The 15152-nt window shown below is 56.5% G+C and overlaps 2 protein-coding genes across 2 annotated transcripts in view; one reads left to right on the top strand and one right to left on the bottom strand.

Annotated features, from left to right (window-relative positions):
* RSPH14 (radial spoke head 14 homolog) overlaps positions 1-15152 on the bottom strand; it is an 86877-nt gene that overhangs the window by 15525 nt on the left and 56200 nt on the right. The window lies entirely within an intron of this gene.
* The window catches only part of GNAZ (G protein subunit alpha z), a 53830-nt gene continuing 38831 nt past the window's right edge, over positions 154-15152 (top strand). The window contains exon 1 of the mRNA XM_025400653.1: positions 154-228. The gene's annotated coding sequence lies outside the window, so the exon portion shown is untranslated. The remainder of the gene's footprint in view (positions 229-15152) is intronic.

Genomic DNA, 15152 nt, shown 5'->3' with positions numbered 1-15152 from the left:
GGGGGGGGGGGGGGGGGGGCGGGCGGGCGGCGGGCGGCGCGGGAGGGCGGGCGGAGGGAGCCAGGCCGGCCGGAGCGTGTGCGCCGCCCGCGGTCCGGTCACGTCCCCGCGTGGGCGCCGCCGCCCGCGTCGTACGGAACGAGGGCGCCGCGGCCCCGCGCTCGCCGCCCCGCCCCGCCCCGCCCTGCCAGGAGCAGCTCAGCAGATGCTCTGTGCCGCGGCCCGGAGGTGAGTGAGCCGACCCGCGGCCAGGCGCGCGCCGCTGAGCCTCGGGGGTCGGGGGCATGACCGGGGCGTCCACCTTGCCCTCACTTGGTACTCCTCCCGGGCCTTTGTGCCCCGAATCCGCCAGGACGCAGCGTCAGGGATGCCCGTCAGGGGTGGGGGACACCAAGGGCGGGGACGTCTGCGAGGTGGGCAGGGGGCGGCCTCTGGTCGGGCAGGTGCTGGGGGAGGGAGGCGCCGCCAAGCCCATGACCCCGCGGGAGGGGGCGGCTGCGGACCCGGGACGATGGACAGAGGGCGCCGGGGATGCCGTGCGGGGCTGCCGGGCGCCCCCGAGCAGCGGCTGGTGCGGAGCCTGGGCGGGCAAGGCGAGCTGCGGGAGCGGCGCTGAGGCGGGTCTCCCTAGAGGGGGATCAGGGAGGGGCGGCCGGAGCCGATGCAGGGCCTTTCCCGAAACCAAGGAAAGGGCCCCAGAGGCCTGGGCCCGAGGACCTGGGCCCGGAGACGGACGGGTAGTACTTCTCGGTCACTGCTCTTGAAGCGAGCAGGTTCCTCACAGGCATTTAGAGCAAGAGATGAGTATCGACCTGCTGCGATTGTAATACGTTCCCGGCTCAATATTTTTTCCCTTAAAAGGCGGTGGGGGTGTTTGGGGGAGGGGAGTGAGGGCCTCAGGGCAGGCGCTCCGTATCCTGCGGGCGATCCGAGGGGGCTCTGCCTTTTGGGCGGTGCTGAGCCTTTCTGGGTGATGATGGCAGGATTCGGCCTAGGCCGAGAATTGGGGCTCCTGTTACTGAGACAAGAGGACGATGCCAAGCGAGACCAGTGTTCCACGGAGTCCGTGTTGAGGTGGAGGGACCCGCCTGGTAGAGAGGTCTGTCTTGCTTGGGGAGACAGCTCAGCCCCTGACCGGCTCCTTTCTGCCCAAGTGATTTCCCTGCCCTGGGGATTGAGCTCTCTGGAGAAGGCTCCTTGGCCAAATTCAATTAAGCAAATATTTACTGAGTGCTCACTCCCCGAGGGCCTGGTGCTGGGGTGCACCGGGTGGGAGTGGACTGGGCCTCCCCTCCCAGAACTGATTCACCACCCTATAGGGGAAAACGTCTCTACTCGGCCAACCCAGCCTGAGTGCAGGTGCAGGGGCCTTGGTAGGGACCTTAGAGTGGTGCCCTGCGCTTGGGGGTCAGGTGAGCCCGTGGACAACATGACATTTGAACTGGAGCTTGAAGGACATGGGCACAGCTAAGCTGGGCATTGTGGGCAGAGAGGAGAGAATGGACCAAGGCACTTGGGCGGTTAGGTCTAATGGGAGCACCGGCAAGCCTGGGGAGGAGTGGGAGGTATGGCGGGAAAGGCGGGTGGGGGCTGCACGGGGCTGAGGGAGCTTGGAAGTGGAATGACCTCGCTGCTGGTTAGCTGTGGCTGTGGTGAAAACCACAGCTTCCTCATCTGTAAAAGCGAAGCAGTTCCATGACCCCATGAGCTGGGGTGGGCCTGGAGAAGGGCTAGCTTTAAAGACTGGGGAAGGCTCCTTGCAGTCTGAGTCTATGCTTCCAGGCACTTCTCCCTTGGGCACAGCCAGGGCACCGGGTAACCACCCAGGCAACCCCCTTGTTAGGATTGAGTTGCCTGTTTTGGGGATGATGCTTAGCTGGTGACTCTGTGCCTCTGGGATGTGGATGTTTGAGAGCAGTAATCGTGGCAGCCTGGGAGCATCCATCTAGGGGGTGCAGTGGGGGTGTGGATGGCCTGGCGGTGCTTGGATAAAATATGCGCCTTGAGCAAGCCTCATTCTCTAGGAATGAGAAGATGCTGGCATCTGGTTTAAAAGTCTTCCTGTGTGTTCCTCTAACAGACGTTGATTTTCTGAGACAGGAGGTGAATAAGGCATGATTTCTCCCCCTCGGAAGCGGGTGTCACTTTCTGCCCTAGGTCAGCCCCCTCATTTCTGGGGATGTTTTGCTCTCCCTCTGAAGGAACTGTTTGTTACTCATCTTTGTGGTGTTCCTGCCCTCCCCACCCAACACACACTTGGCTTTGGCCAAGGCCCAGGTTGATGCAGCGAGAACAGGGCCTGCCCTCGTGGGGTGTGCAGTCTGTGCTGAGCAGGGTGAGCTGCTGCGCTCTGTGCCTGTCGCCTGGACTCTTGCAGGGACCTGGCATGCAACTGTGGGTTTGGGACACCAGGAATGGATTCTTCCCTCTGTCCCCAGCCTCTCAGGCCTTTTGTTTTCTAGTCTCAGGAGGAACCTCAGAGACCTGGAGGCCCCACCAGAGTGGCTGGAACCCGATGCAGGAGTGTGGGTGGGGCTCAGTCTGGACCTCAGGAGCTTCTAGAACAATTCCAGGAATTTGCAGGTAACTGGATGGACTTGACAGGGCTGCCCAGGGCCCCCGCAGAGAGGCCAGTAGGACAGGAATGCTGAATATAGCAATTTAGGAATGCTGAATTTAGTCATCTTGTGTGTGAACACATGTGTGCAGCTTCCTCCTCTGGAGGCAGGGAAGGCAGCCCTGTGCTGTCTGTCCCACGCTAGCCTCAGAAGACTTAGTTGTGTGGCGGCAAAGGCACTCTCACTGCTGCTGACCATGGCAGGTGCACGGGCGCACTGGAGGAGGCAGGTCAGCACTCTGCTCTCCCGAACCCTCCAGGAAGGAAACCTGGGGTAGCCAAGCCTCTGGGTGCCTGTGAGCACTGTGCTTGGCTGGAAGGAGCACAAAGCAAAATGGACAGAGGCGTCAGTGAGATGCCAAGAGTCAGCCCCAGGCAGAATCCCAGAGCAGAGGCTATGCTGTGGCCTGGGCAGAATGAAGAGGGACATGGGAACACCGAGACTTTTGTGGCCCCGGGGTGGTAAGGGGAGAATTCCAGTCTAGGTGGCAGAAGACCTGGGGTCAGGCCCTGGCCCCGCCATCCTAAGTTTAGCCCCTTTTTCTCTGAGCCTTGTTGTCCTCATCCATACCCAAAGCCAAGAGTGCCCCGCCCTGTCCCCACACCAGCCCCTGCCATGCATTTTGGCCCTTTCGTGCGAACACTGCCAGGGGAGGCGCTTCCCAGGAGTGAACCAATGGGGACCGCTTGGCAGATCCTGGAGCATGTAGGAGGAGACATCAGCCCTCTAGACTGAGCCCAAGGAGCAGAACCTCACGCGATTCATCCATTCATTTGTTCAGCTAACATTTACCAGTGCCTGCTGCATGCCAGGCACTGTGCCAGGTGCAGGGGTACAGCAGGGACAGAGCATCCACTCACAGTGCTCACACCAGAAGGGCAGGGGTTGACAGTAACACGTGTAACTAAGTGCTGCACTGTGGCGAACACTAAAGCAGAAGGTGGGGGACACGGGACGGGGGTGGGGGGCTGACACAGTACCATGAAGAAGTGCTGGGTGAGTGGTGTGGCTGAGCAGGGGAGAGACAGCAGGTGCAAAGGCACTGTACAGACACTCCCTGGCCCCTGGAGGCCCCACCAGAGTGGCTGGAACCCAGTGCAGGAGTGTGGGTGGGATCTCAGGGCCAGGTCCTGCACAGCGGGCCCCAGTGAGGCAGGAAGACCTTGGCAGGGTTGGAGCAGAGAAGAGACTGGAGCTAATCTACACTTTGAAAAGATCTCTCTGCTGAGGTGGGAAAATAGGCTAGGGTGGGGTAAGGTTGGAGGCCGTGAGGGGCCGTTGCAACATTCCGGGCAGAGAGGCTGCTGACCCAGAGGTGGGAGCTCTGGAGGCCCTGAGAAATGCAGGTGGGAGATTTGTTTTTTAAAGCTGCAGCTTTTAAAGGACAGCTGCAGTTTTGGTCTGAGCCAATAGAAAGATGGAGCTGGTATTGGCTGAGAAGCAAGATACAGAAAAACCCATTCCGGGGAGGTGGGGAATTGGGAGGTGGGTCTGAGACCCAGAGAGCCATTGATGAGCACATGTGGCCAGAGGGAGAGCAAGGCTAGAGGTGGCAACCTGGAGCCCTTGGCACTGAGGTGTGTGGGAGGCCGGGGTCACTTAGGGATCAAGGGTAGGTAGGATCAGAAGAGGCTGAGCTGGGCCCCCGGCCTCCACTGTGGGAAGGATGAGTTGAGAAGCATCGAGAAAGAGAGATTGAGGATTGGCGAGCTTCACAGTGGCGCCTCGGGAGGCTGGAGAAGAGCGGGTCCCAGAGAGCAAGTCCCCTGTGTCGAGCAGGAGGACATGCCCAGGGACTGAGCAATGCAGGCACAGCTGCCCACATGATTTTGGGGGCCCACTACTTGAGAATTATTAAGGGCCTGACGGGATGGCCCACACCTGTAATCCTACACTCTGGGAGGCTGAGGTAGGAGGATCACTTGAAGTCAGGAGTTTGAGACCAGCCTGAGCAACGTATAAGACCCTATCTCTACAAAAGTAAAACTAAAATTATACATTCTGAAACAGCAGCAGCAGAGCATTAAAACTGTATGGATGCCCAAGTAAGTGCCCGGGAACCTGGCTGGTCACGGGGACCTCGAGGATAATACTGGGGCTGCGGTGGCCCCTGTGGAGAAGGAACGCCTAGAGGGTGGACCGGCAACCTGCCCGCTGCCCACTCCCCACAGCATTTCTCCTCCCTTCCCTGAATGGGCAGGTGGGTTGTGTTGGACTTTCAGGGCCGCTGGAGTCAGTCAGACCCAGCCTGTGAGCTTCACCTTGGCCCCATGGCCCCGGGAACCCAAAGTGAAAACTGCAGCAGGCAATTGCCTGCTGCAATTCTTCACTGAATGTGTTGCTTCTTGCCCCTTGGTCTGTGGACCCTTGGGCAAGAGGCAGCAGGAGGCACATGTCGAGGTTGAGGTCTAGATGGTCGCGTCAGCAGGCCCTGGACCTGCATGGCCACAGCTTCACACAGCAATGGCTTTTTTGCGTTCATCTCTTTTCCAAAGGAACCTGCCACATCACAGAGTTTTGAGTTATTTGCTTCTAAATTAAGGTATAACTCTCTTTTAGAGACGTCCCTGGAGAATCCATCAAAAAGTGCTAAGAAGTGAGCCTGTTAAAAGCCACAGTGAAGGGAGGGGCCTTACACATAGTGTCAAGCCCGGGGGTGTTCCTTCTAGCAGCCTCCAACCAGAAACACACCCCGTCCCCGAGGGCTCAGCCAGGCCTCTCGTGGCCATGGGGGCCATGGTCAGAGCAAACCTTTCAGGAGACGCTTGCCCCCTGAGATGGAGAGCTGCCAGGACAGGGGTCCCTGAGCCCCTTTGTGAGGTCTGCCCCTGTGAGTCATGGAGGCCAAGGTCCTGTGAGGTGTGGAGAGTGGACCTCATGTGTCCAGTGCCTTAGTAGGTCTGGGCAGCCCCGTGTCTGGGCAGCATGGCCCCTCTCACCCTGGTTGGTCATAGGAGGGGTGGCTGAGGAGGAGGCTGTGCTGGAGGCCGGTGTGGCAGTGAGGGCTGGCTCTTAGGCTGTGGCCCCTGCTCCAGACAGGGCTGGTGGGGCCTCTATCTAGAACAGCACCGTGTTCCTGACCATGTTTCCTATGCCCTTTCCTGCTGCTATTTTTTTCCCCTTAGCACTCGCCACAGCACGACCTGCTCCCTATTTGATTCATTCATCATATGTGTTTGTGTAAGCTCCATGAGGGCAGGGATGTTGCAGAGTCACCATTGAGAATCGGCACCCAGGGAGTCGCTGTGGAAGGAGTGAACATTCCCAGACAGGTATGCCTCAGTGGCCCTGTCCAGCCCCTTTCGCCCTAGGGCTGGGCTGTGTGCTTTTGCACTGCAGAACCCCCGCTCCAGCTCAACCCTCTGCTCCTAAGAGGTTGTGCCTTTGGGTCCCCAGAGATGTGTCTTTGGGCCTCAGGTCTGGCCACCAAACACAAACCACCCTCAGGTAGATGCTACCAGCTGGGCCCCGTCAGGCCCAACTGTGGGTCACTGTCAAGCCAGAGGCAGGTGGACAGATGCCTCGGGCTGACGCCGGGCCACTCAGTGATGCGTTGTGACTCAGCGGGGCCTTGGTCAGACACAGGGATTCACAGAGTGATGACCTGCAGAGGTATGTCTGTGGAAAACTGTCCTAAGGGGGTGAGCCAAGACTCTGAAGGTAGTAAAGGAGCATGGTGATGGTAGAGTGGCCTTTCCAGGTGGTCCCTGTGCCCCAAGATCAAGGAGTGGTCTCTCAGGCCAGCAGAGGGGCTCAGGGCAGGGGCAGGCACCAGGCCTGGGTAGAAGTCCAGCTCTGCCTGTGATGGTGGCCCTGTGAATGCTTTCCACTCTCTGGGCCTTGGTTTCTTTGCCTTTGAGTTAGAAGCTCTGGGCTGGGTCAAGGGTACAGACAGTTTCCTTTCTTATCTCAACTCTGGAGTGTCCGTCCAAAGCACGCTGTGCTGAAGAGGATTCTAAGGCTGTGCTGCAGCCCAGAGGGAAAGAGTCATGGTTGATTAGTGATGTCTGCAGCAGGCACAGGAGGCAGAATTTAGATGAGCTTGCTGGTGACTGGTGAACCTCACCACTGCATCCGCCTCCTACCAGCAGCTTTAACCCACCCTATCTCTCCTTACATGCCCCTTCCTTAGTGACACCGATGCTGACCCCTTATTGGGAAGGACTGGCCTCCCTCTTCCTGAGTCTCATGAGCAGCTCATGTCATTGTTTGCTGACTGCCTCTTCTCTCATTTGATGCCTCACTTCCTGCAGTGACCTCAGGGTCCAACCCCATGCTTGGTTCATGGCAGCCTCTTTCTGTACACTGAATGAATGAATGAGTAAGTGAATGAGTGGCAGAGACTCAGCCGCTCTGCAAGGCTGGGCGCCTCCTCTTGGATGTACACCTGGTTTGATCTCTGTTCTAGCAAGGAGCCCCTGAAAGCCTTCCTGGAATAGGGAGATTGGATGGCCATGGAAACAAGGTTCTAAACCCTGTGGTTTCGCTCCAGGTGTTGCAGGAGTGGGGTCAGCAAGGGAGGAGGGGGCAGGGTGACCAAGGAGGGCTGAGGCATGTGAGTCCCAGGCTCTTTGTTTGTGGGGCCCAGTGGTCCTATCTGACCTTGGCTGTGGAACAGCTAACCAGGCTTCCCCAGGGGCGAAGATGGGAAAACCTTCCAAGCTGCCAAGAGGGGCCTTCTGAAGACCCTTCTGACTAAGGGTGGGAGAACTTGGCACCTACAGCCTTCACCCTGGCCCCAGCAGGCCCTGACCCCCTGTGAACTGGTGGTACCCCACCCCTACTCCTCTTGCACCCCCACACTAGTGGCCCTACCCCTCACTGTGGCCAAGCCAGGGAAGGAGCAACTCCAACATAAGGGCTTGGCCCTCATGCCTCCTCCTGCCCAGCTCTGCATGGCACATCCTCTCTGGCCTTAGCTGCCCAGATGCGTGTGGCCTCAGGCCAGCCCCACCCACCCCTCCTGCTTCCTGTGGCCCTGTGGAGTGGCTACCAGGACCCCTGCTGGTGAGGGTGGGTGCGGGTGGCTTGTCTCCAAGCTGGGCTTTTCTCCAGCATGGTCACCCCCTCACCCGCTCCGTTACCTCTGATATGCTGTGCAAACATATTTCTCGATAAAATGCTGGGAAGAAAAATAATTAGAGTGTTGCCTCCATTATCCAATTTCTGATTAATCAAACTGTCTTTGTCCTCGGCCAAAATCTATTCATTTCCCTTAAACACTGGGCCAGTGCCAGGCATTGATTTCCTCTATGATAACACCACGCACGCAAGCACAGACATGCCCAGCCTGGCCCCACCCCATGGCTGGGACACAGAGGCACTGGTGGGGCTGCCCTTGTCCCCCCAACACCGCCCACCTCCTCCAAAGAGTCTCCTGGCCACACTGACACCCCCGTCTCTGTCACGGCTCCTGGAGTGCTTGGCCTCAGTCTCCAGTGTGTTTGTCTTGCCACACTGGCTGTTCTGGGACTCTCCCTCCTCCCAGGATGGTGTGGAATGGATAGAGGAGGTGTGGAGGGTGTGGTCACTGCGGTCCCCAGGGACCACAGCAAATGGACTGCAGCACCAGGCTCTGGGTGGGCCAGGGTTTGGGGAATTATCCCCATCACTGGCACAGGAAGAAGGCCAAGAGTGAGGGCCAGGGCTTCTAAGGGGGCTGAGGGGCCATGCAGTGTATGTGTGGGGTGGGAGCACACTTGCAGGGGTAGCAACAGAAGCCCAGCCCCAAAGGGCTTACAAGATGAGGGGGCATCCTGGCTCCTGGGCCTGAGGGCTCAGTAGTGGGGCAGCATCAGGTCCACATGGGAGGGGGCTGTGTATCTACCCATGTCCACCCAGGGAAGGTCACAGGCCTTTCCAGAAGACCTCCCAGAAGTCCCCGACTATCCCCTCCATGAGCCACGTTGACCAGTCCTCACTCAGTCACTACAGGGGACTGGGATTGATTTATTGGCACCTGCTTGGTGCTAGGTTCTTGTGGGCACATGGGATACATCAGTGAACAAACAGACCAACAGCCCCTGCCCTATGGCACAGCGGGAAAGAGGTGGGTGATAAACTAAGTAAATTATACCGTGTGCTAGAAAGGGACCATTCTTGGGGCAAGGCAGCACGTGTGGTGTGGCTGTGTGAGAATATGGGGGTCATTTTCCATTGTAAATAGGATGGGCAGGGAGGCCTGCCAAGGAAGGGACATCTGAGCTATTGGATGGGGAGGGGGCGCGGAAGCCAAGTCCACTTGGCTTTCTGGACAACAAGTTTTCCAGGACGAAGGAACAGCCAGTGCAGAGGCCCTGAGTTAAAAGTGAGGGATGGTGCTGGAAAGGCAGCTAGAGGCAGCGTGGCAGGAGTGGGGGACGGGGAGCATGGGAGTGGGAGTCAGAGAGGCCAGGCATTGCAGAGCCCTGGCACCTCGACTGGACTTTGAGTTGGGGTCTGCCCATGTCAAGCAAGCATTGGGGGCAAGCAGGAGACGGTTTCAGGCACAAGTGAGACATACTCTGCCTCGTTTTTACAAGGAACCCCCTGGCTGCTGGTGGAGCACAGGGTACAGGAGGCTGGAGACAGCAAGACCAGAGAAGTCATACTGCTGCAAAACAGATGAGAGGCTGGGGCTGGCTGGCGGGATCGAGTGGTGGAATTCTGGACAGAGTCAGGGCAATTGAGGGTTCCCCCAAGGCCGGCTGGGCCCAGCCACAACCTGCGGTGCTGGCCTCAGTTCTCAAGGAAAGGGACCCAGGAAAGGCGTGCTGCGCATGTAGTGGACACCACTGATGCCCCTAGGTCCCCAGGGTAGGGGATGGGATTGTGGGATGCCACACACGGAGGCAAAGGGCAGGAGGTTGCAGGGCCTCAAAGACCCAGAAGGTGAAATCAGATTCCCCACTCAAGTGAGGGGTCTGATGGAGTCAGCAGTTTCCTTCCCTGGGGAAACTGGGGAGCCAGGAGCCTGGGGCTACGGCTCTCTCTAAGGCAGCAACCTCTTTGATTTGGCTGTTAATGAAGGCCCCACTTCTTCTCTGCTGTCATGGCCACCCTCCCCTCCATAGGCGGAACCTTTGCATATTTATTTATTTATTTACTCCTGGCCCAGAGAAATATCTGGCTAGATTTCCTCCTGAGTCAGTGTTCCTCAGGTGACACTATTACCCTTTGTCTGGTCAGCCGTGGTGGCTGTGGGCCAAAAGACAGGACAGGTGGCTGAGGGTGTCCAGAGCCAAGACAGCACAGGGTTACAGGGAAGGGCCTCCCTGGTCATCTCATCTCCCCTTCCTTTAGCAGAAGGACACTGGGAGGCCCAGCTGGGACAGAGCCTGGGGTTGTCTGCAGAGTGTGGGGACACTGTGTTCACTAACCCCAGTCCTTCCTCCCATCTGCTCAGACTATGGCTTCAGGATAGGCAGAGAGCTTTGAGGAGGCAAAGAAAGGAGGACCTGTTTCTAAGGTGAGACCCGTTGCGGATCTGCAGGTGCCAGGCCCATCAGGCAGGTTGTGGGGAGAGTGGGGAGAAGCCAACCCAGTGGCCTGAGCCCTGGTTACTGTGGAGTAGCTGCAAAGAGCCCACAAACACGGAGTCACATGTCCCCAAGCCATGAATCAGTGATGTCTTACATGTGCGTATGCTATCATTTTTCAAACATTGCAAAAGCTATTGTGATAAATGAAATGCAGAGTCATTTACAAGCCTTGCGGAAATTTTGGTGCGCGAAAACCCTTTTTACCTCTGTCATCGGCACTCACTGGATTAATGGGTGCCCTCCCTTCTCACTGTAAAGCATGCAGGCTTATGTCAGTGCAGATGGGCCCTCCAGGGCAGCAGGCACTCTCCAGAACCCCCTTGCCCTTCCACATGTATCCCTTTGAGTCCATTGTGATTGTCCCAAACCTGTTTGTGCCAGTTGTACTCATTGTAATCACAGCCTGGAATACTGTGTAAACTGATGGGCTGTGACTGTATAGAGGACTTCTGTGGAAATGAAAGTAGATGCTCTGGAAAGCCTCAATAAAAGCCGTGGGTAGGTTTGGTGTGGGCAAGCCAACTATGAGTTTGGGGACAAGGAGTATAACAGCCTAATGTTCAGATTCCAGTTCCTTTGCCACCTCGCTTGTGTTGGAAAAGGTAAACGAGATATCATGCAAGGTGTGCTGTGGTTTAAGCAAGAAGTGGCATAACCCCAAAACCGGAAATTCTGCTTTAGGAAGAGTTTGTGTCTCTAAAAATTGACAGACATATGAATGTATGTTTATCTGAGTTAAATGAAAATAAAGTACATGTATGTCATCTCTTAGGACTTCCCGCTTTAATTCACTTTTCAGTAGATCAACCAGCCAGCAGTCTCAGGTTTGATTGCGACATTTGGCCATCAACAGTTACTAGAAATATATTTGTTATAGGCCAGTCGCAGTGGTTCATGCCTATAATCCCAGCACTTTGGGAAGGGGAGGCAGGTGGATCATTTGAGGTCAGGAGTTTGAGACCAACATGGCCAATATGGCGAAACCGTGTATCTCTAAAAATACAAAAATGAGCAAGCCATGGTGGTGGACAGCTGTAATCCCAGCTACTTGGGAGGCTGAGGCAGGAGAATCACTTGAAACCAGCAGACAGAAGTTGCAGTGAGCCAAGATGGTGCCACTGTATTCCAGCCTGGGCAACAGAGAGAGATTCTATCTCAAAAAAACAAAAAAAAACAAAAACCAGAAATATATGTAATAATGTTGGAATCTGCAGGCTGGTCTTTTTCGTTGTGTTTGTGTTTTTTTGTTTGTTTTTATTTGTTTGTTTGTTGGAGTCTCCCCGTCACCCAGGCTGGAGTGCAATGGTGCGATCTCGGCTCGCTGCAACCTCCACCTCCCAGGTTCAAGCTCCTGTCTCAGCCTCCCAAGTAGCTGGGATTACAGGCACACGCCACCACACCTGGCTAATTTTTTTTTTGTTTTTTGGTTTTTTTTGTATCTTTAGTAGAGACGGAGTTTCACCATGTTGGCCAGGCTGGTCTTGAACTCCTGACTTTGTCATCCACCTACCTCGGCCTCCCAAAGTGCTGGGATTACAGGTGTGAGCCACCGCGCCTGGTCTTGCTGTGTTTTTTGTTTATTTTTATTTTGCTTGGAGGGGGTCATTGCATAATACTTGGAAAGGTTGTAAACCAGGAATCTACAACAGAGCCAAGGCCACAGGGGCCAAGTGTGAGGAGGGGGCTGCTTGATGACACTGCAGAAGTCCCATGGCAGGCCAGCCTGGAAGTCCCTCTTTCCCCAGGACTAGGATTCACAAGGCCCTTGGAACCCCAGCCCACCCAAGCAGAAGAGTCCAGGGACAACCTGCAGGGACGTGTGGGGTTTTCTAGCGCAAGAGGACATGGGGGATGGGCCTGAGGACCAGGAGATGCTGGTTTCACAGATCCGAGGCTAGCTGGGCTCTCAGCCTGGGGTGTTCAGAGTCCACACTGTCTCCCCCCGCCCCCCCCCGCACCTTGCCCCCAGAAACTCCCATTTTAATTCGGTAAGGTGTGAAGTGGTCAAGATCATACGAAGGTGGGACGTGAGCTGGCTGGGATGGGAGAGGGCAGGTGGGAGACTGGGAGACCAAGCAGGAGGCTCCAGGGAAGTTGAGAGAGTGAGAGAGGAGGGTGGGCAGGATAAGTTTCAGGAAGAGGACTCTCCGAACAGCCAGAAGGAACTGGAAACCATACCAAAGGAAGGGTCCTTAGGGGCTAGCCTGCAGCTCAGAGAGGGGCAGGTGTGATGCACGTTTGAGAAATATTTGTGGAAAGCAGAAGCAAGAGGTCTGTGGGAGGTCTGGGGTATTGGGAGTAGTCAGGGAGGGCAGACCCAGGCAGAGGGGTTCCAGGGGAATCCAGTAGAGCTGGCCCACAGAGTCCCAGGGATATCACGGGCTCCAGGAGCAGGCCATGGGGTCAGCAGCGACCTCAGGTCCTGAGGCCTGTGGACTGTAGGGTGACCCCTTTGCAGGCTGCTGGGAAAGGTCATTTTAGGTAATGCTCTCAAAAGGGAGTGCTGGGGAAGCTTCCGAGCTCTGTACAAATATTTTTTGGTGTTCCTCCATCTACCCATCCATCTGTTCTGCGAATTTTTCCCAGAGCACCTGCTTGGAGGGAAGCAGAGCTGGTGTCTGGGGGAGGGAGGGCAGAGCAGGAGCCCAGACCAACCTGCGGTGGGGACCCTGGGGAAACCACACACAAGCCATTGGAGACGAAGGTGGGAGGAGGGGATGTGGGTCAGATGTGGTCAGGGAAGGTGCCTGCTGGAGGAGCCGGCAGCCCTCAGGCCGAGGAAGGGCCGGTTTGTGGGGCATCCCTTCCATTTCTTCCCCAGGGGAGGTCCAGTCCCACTGCCGAACCAGCGGCACACCACACCTGTTCAAGGTCACACGGGCTGGGTGGCAGGCCCAGACTGAGTCCACTGGGGCTCCAGTGATCCTGATGCTGCAGTAGTCGGGGGTCCTCACGGGGAAGGAGGTTCTCCCTGGGCTTCACAGGGCTGTGTTTTCAGCCAGGTGAGGTGGAACAGGGCCCTGTGGGTGTGGTGGGTGGGAGATGCAGCCGGAGAGGCAGGAACCTTGCTTCTTGTGGAGTTAAAAAGGAGGGGGGGTGAGCTATGCAGGCGATTTTTTTCCCAGAGGGCAGTTCCTGGGAGGGTAGCTTGTCCCTGCCCATGTCCAGTGTCACTGTCAGTAAGGCAAGTTGAGGTTTTTATCTTCTTCGGAAGATGTGGCTTTTTAGTCCAAAAATACAAACGGTCCCCAACTTAGGATGGTTTGACTTGCAGTTTTTTAACTTATGGTGCAAAAGCAATGAACACTGAGTAGAAGCTTTGCTTCAAGTACTCATATAACCATTCATTCTGTTTTTCCCTGTCAGTACAGTATTCAGTAAATTCCACAAGGTATGGGTTAGATTCTTTGTCTACCTGCAGGCTAATGTAAGTGTTCTGAGCACATTTAAGGCAGGTTAGGCTAAGCTGTGAGGTTCAGCAGGTTGGGAGAAGTCAATGCATTTTCCACTTAGGATGGGGTTATCAGGACATAACTCCATCCTAAGTCGAGGAGCATCTGTAGGTGTTGTATCAAAAGCCTGAAACCATCAGGCTTTCCTGCAGACAGCCACACTGACCAGGATGAAGCAGCATGGGGAAGCCCTGGTGCACCGGGTGTGAGCATATCCTCGCTCATTTTTGCCTTCATCCCCGCCTGGTCCTGAGCACCTGCGCTTCTTGGCCCATGACACAATGCAGTCTTGAGAGCCACAGCCCCGCCCTTGACCATCCCAAGGCCCAGTGGAGAGCTGGACAGGGAGCCATTCAGTGGGGATGCCACAGACAGTGTTGTTCTGGGAAGGCAGGGAAGTCAGGTCCCTGCTCCTCCCAGATGAGTGTGGGCATGGACACCAACCCTAGCTCACTTGCCACAGGACATGCTGTCTGTGGTTTTGTGGTCACCCTATCATCGCATGTCCAGGTACCGTTGCACACTGGAGGGTATGATACAGAAGTGCTGCTCCAGGAGGCCATACCAACCCCTATCCTGTCCGGGGTCCCCTGGAGCCACCTGCCCCTAGGTGGGGAGCCTCATCTGGAGGCCCTGAGCTTTCTGGGGACAGCTCTCAGGCTGGAACCGCCACCTCAGATAGGTGGGTGTGATTTCCAGGCAGCTTCTCCCCAGGCTAAGCCCGTCTGCTGCATCTGCGGGGTCACTTCTGAGAATCACCCTGCCCCTTGGTGTCCTCAGCAATTCCTCACTGCTGCCATACTGCATTTTTCTCTGTGTCCTGTTCTCTATGGTGCTGAGCTTTATCTGAAATGGCCTGGCTGCCTTATGTGCTCACCATCTCCCCAGGGAGAATACAAGCTCCTTGACACACAGACTCAGCTTGTTCCCCACCATATCCCCTGTCCCCAAGCAGGGGACACACAATGGGGCTCGATTTTGGGAGAGCAAAGTATTGATCAGAGCAGGTTGATGACTGATCGGTTGCCCATACAGATCTGAGGATGGAAGGCCTCAGGCCTGGGCGCACGTGCTGGGTGATTTACGAGCAACGGGAGAAGCAGTGGAGGACACTCTGCTGAGCAAACAGATGGAACTGAACCAGGGAGAGGGTGACCCACTTTGCTGAGATGAGAGATGGGCTCTGGCCTGAGGAGGAGGGGTGCAGTGATTGCACCACAGCCCAATACCCCCCATCCCTTCACCACCAGTACCAGTGCCTCCACCCTGGTTGTCCCAGCAGAGAGGGCGTCTGGCCCCAGTTCCCCATGTACCCCACTTGTGTCCCCAGGAGGCAGAGGCAGTGGGGACAGAGCAGGGGGCTGCAACACCACCAAACTCTGGGAGGTGGCCTAAGGCCACAGCTGTGAGTGGCACTAACCCTTCCCCGGAGGAAGGTAATGCTTTTTTGTTTCTCTCTCAATCCTTCTCCTTCAAGGAGAAAATCCCAGTTTGGTGCCAGCGTGGCTCTCGGCTCTCGCACCCTCCAGCAGGCGCTAATCCCCGCTGTTTAAGCAACAGCC

Source organism: Theropithecus gelada, chromosome 10, assembly GCF_003255815.1.
Source record: "Theropithecus gelada isolate Dixy chromosome 10, Tgel_1.0, whole genome shotgun sequence".
Taxonomy (NCBI): domain Eukaryota; kingdom Metazoa; phylum Chordata; class Mammalia; order Primates; family Cercopithecidae; genus Theropithecus; species Theropithecus gelada.
Note: the sequence above shows the minus strand (reverse complement) of the source record. Positions and strands in the feature narration are given on the sequence as shown.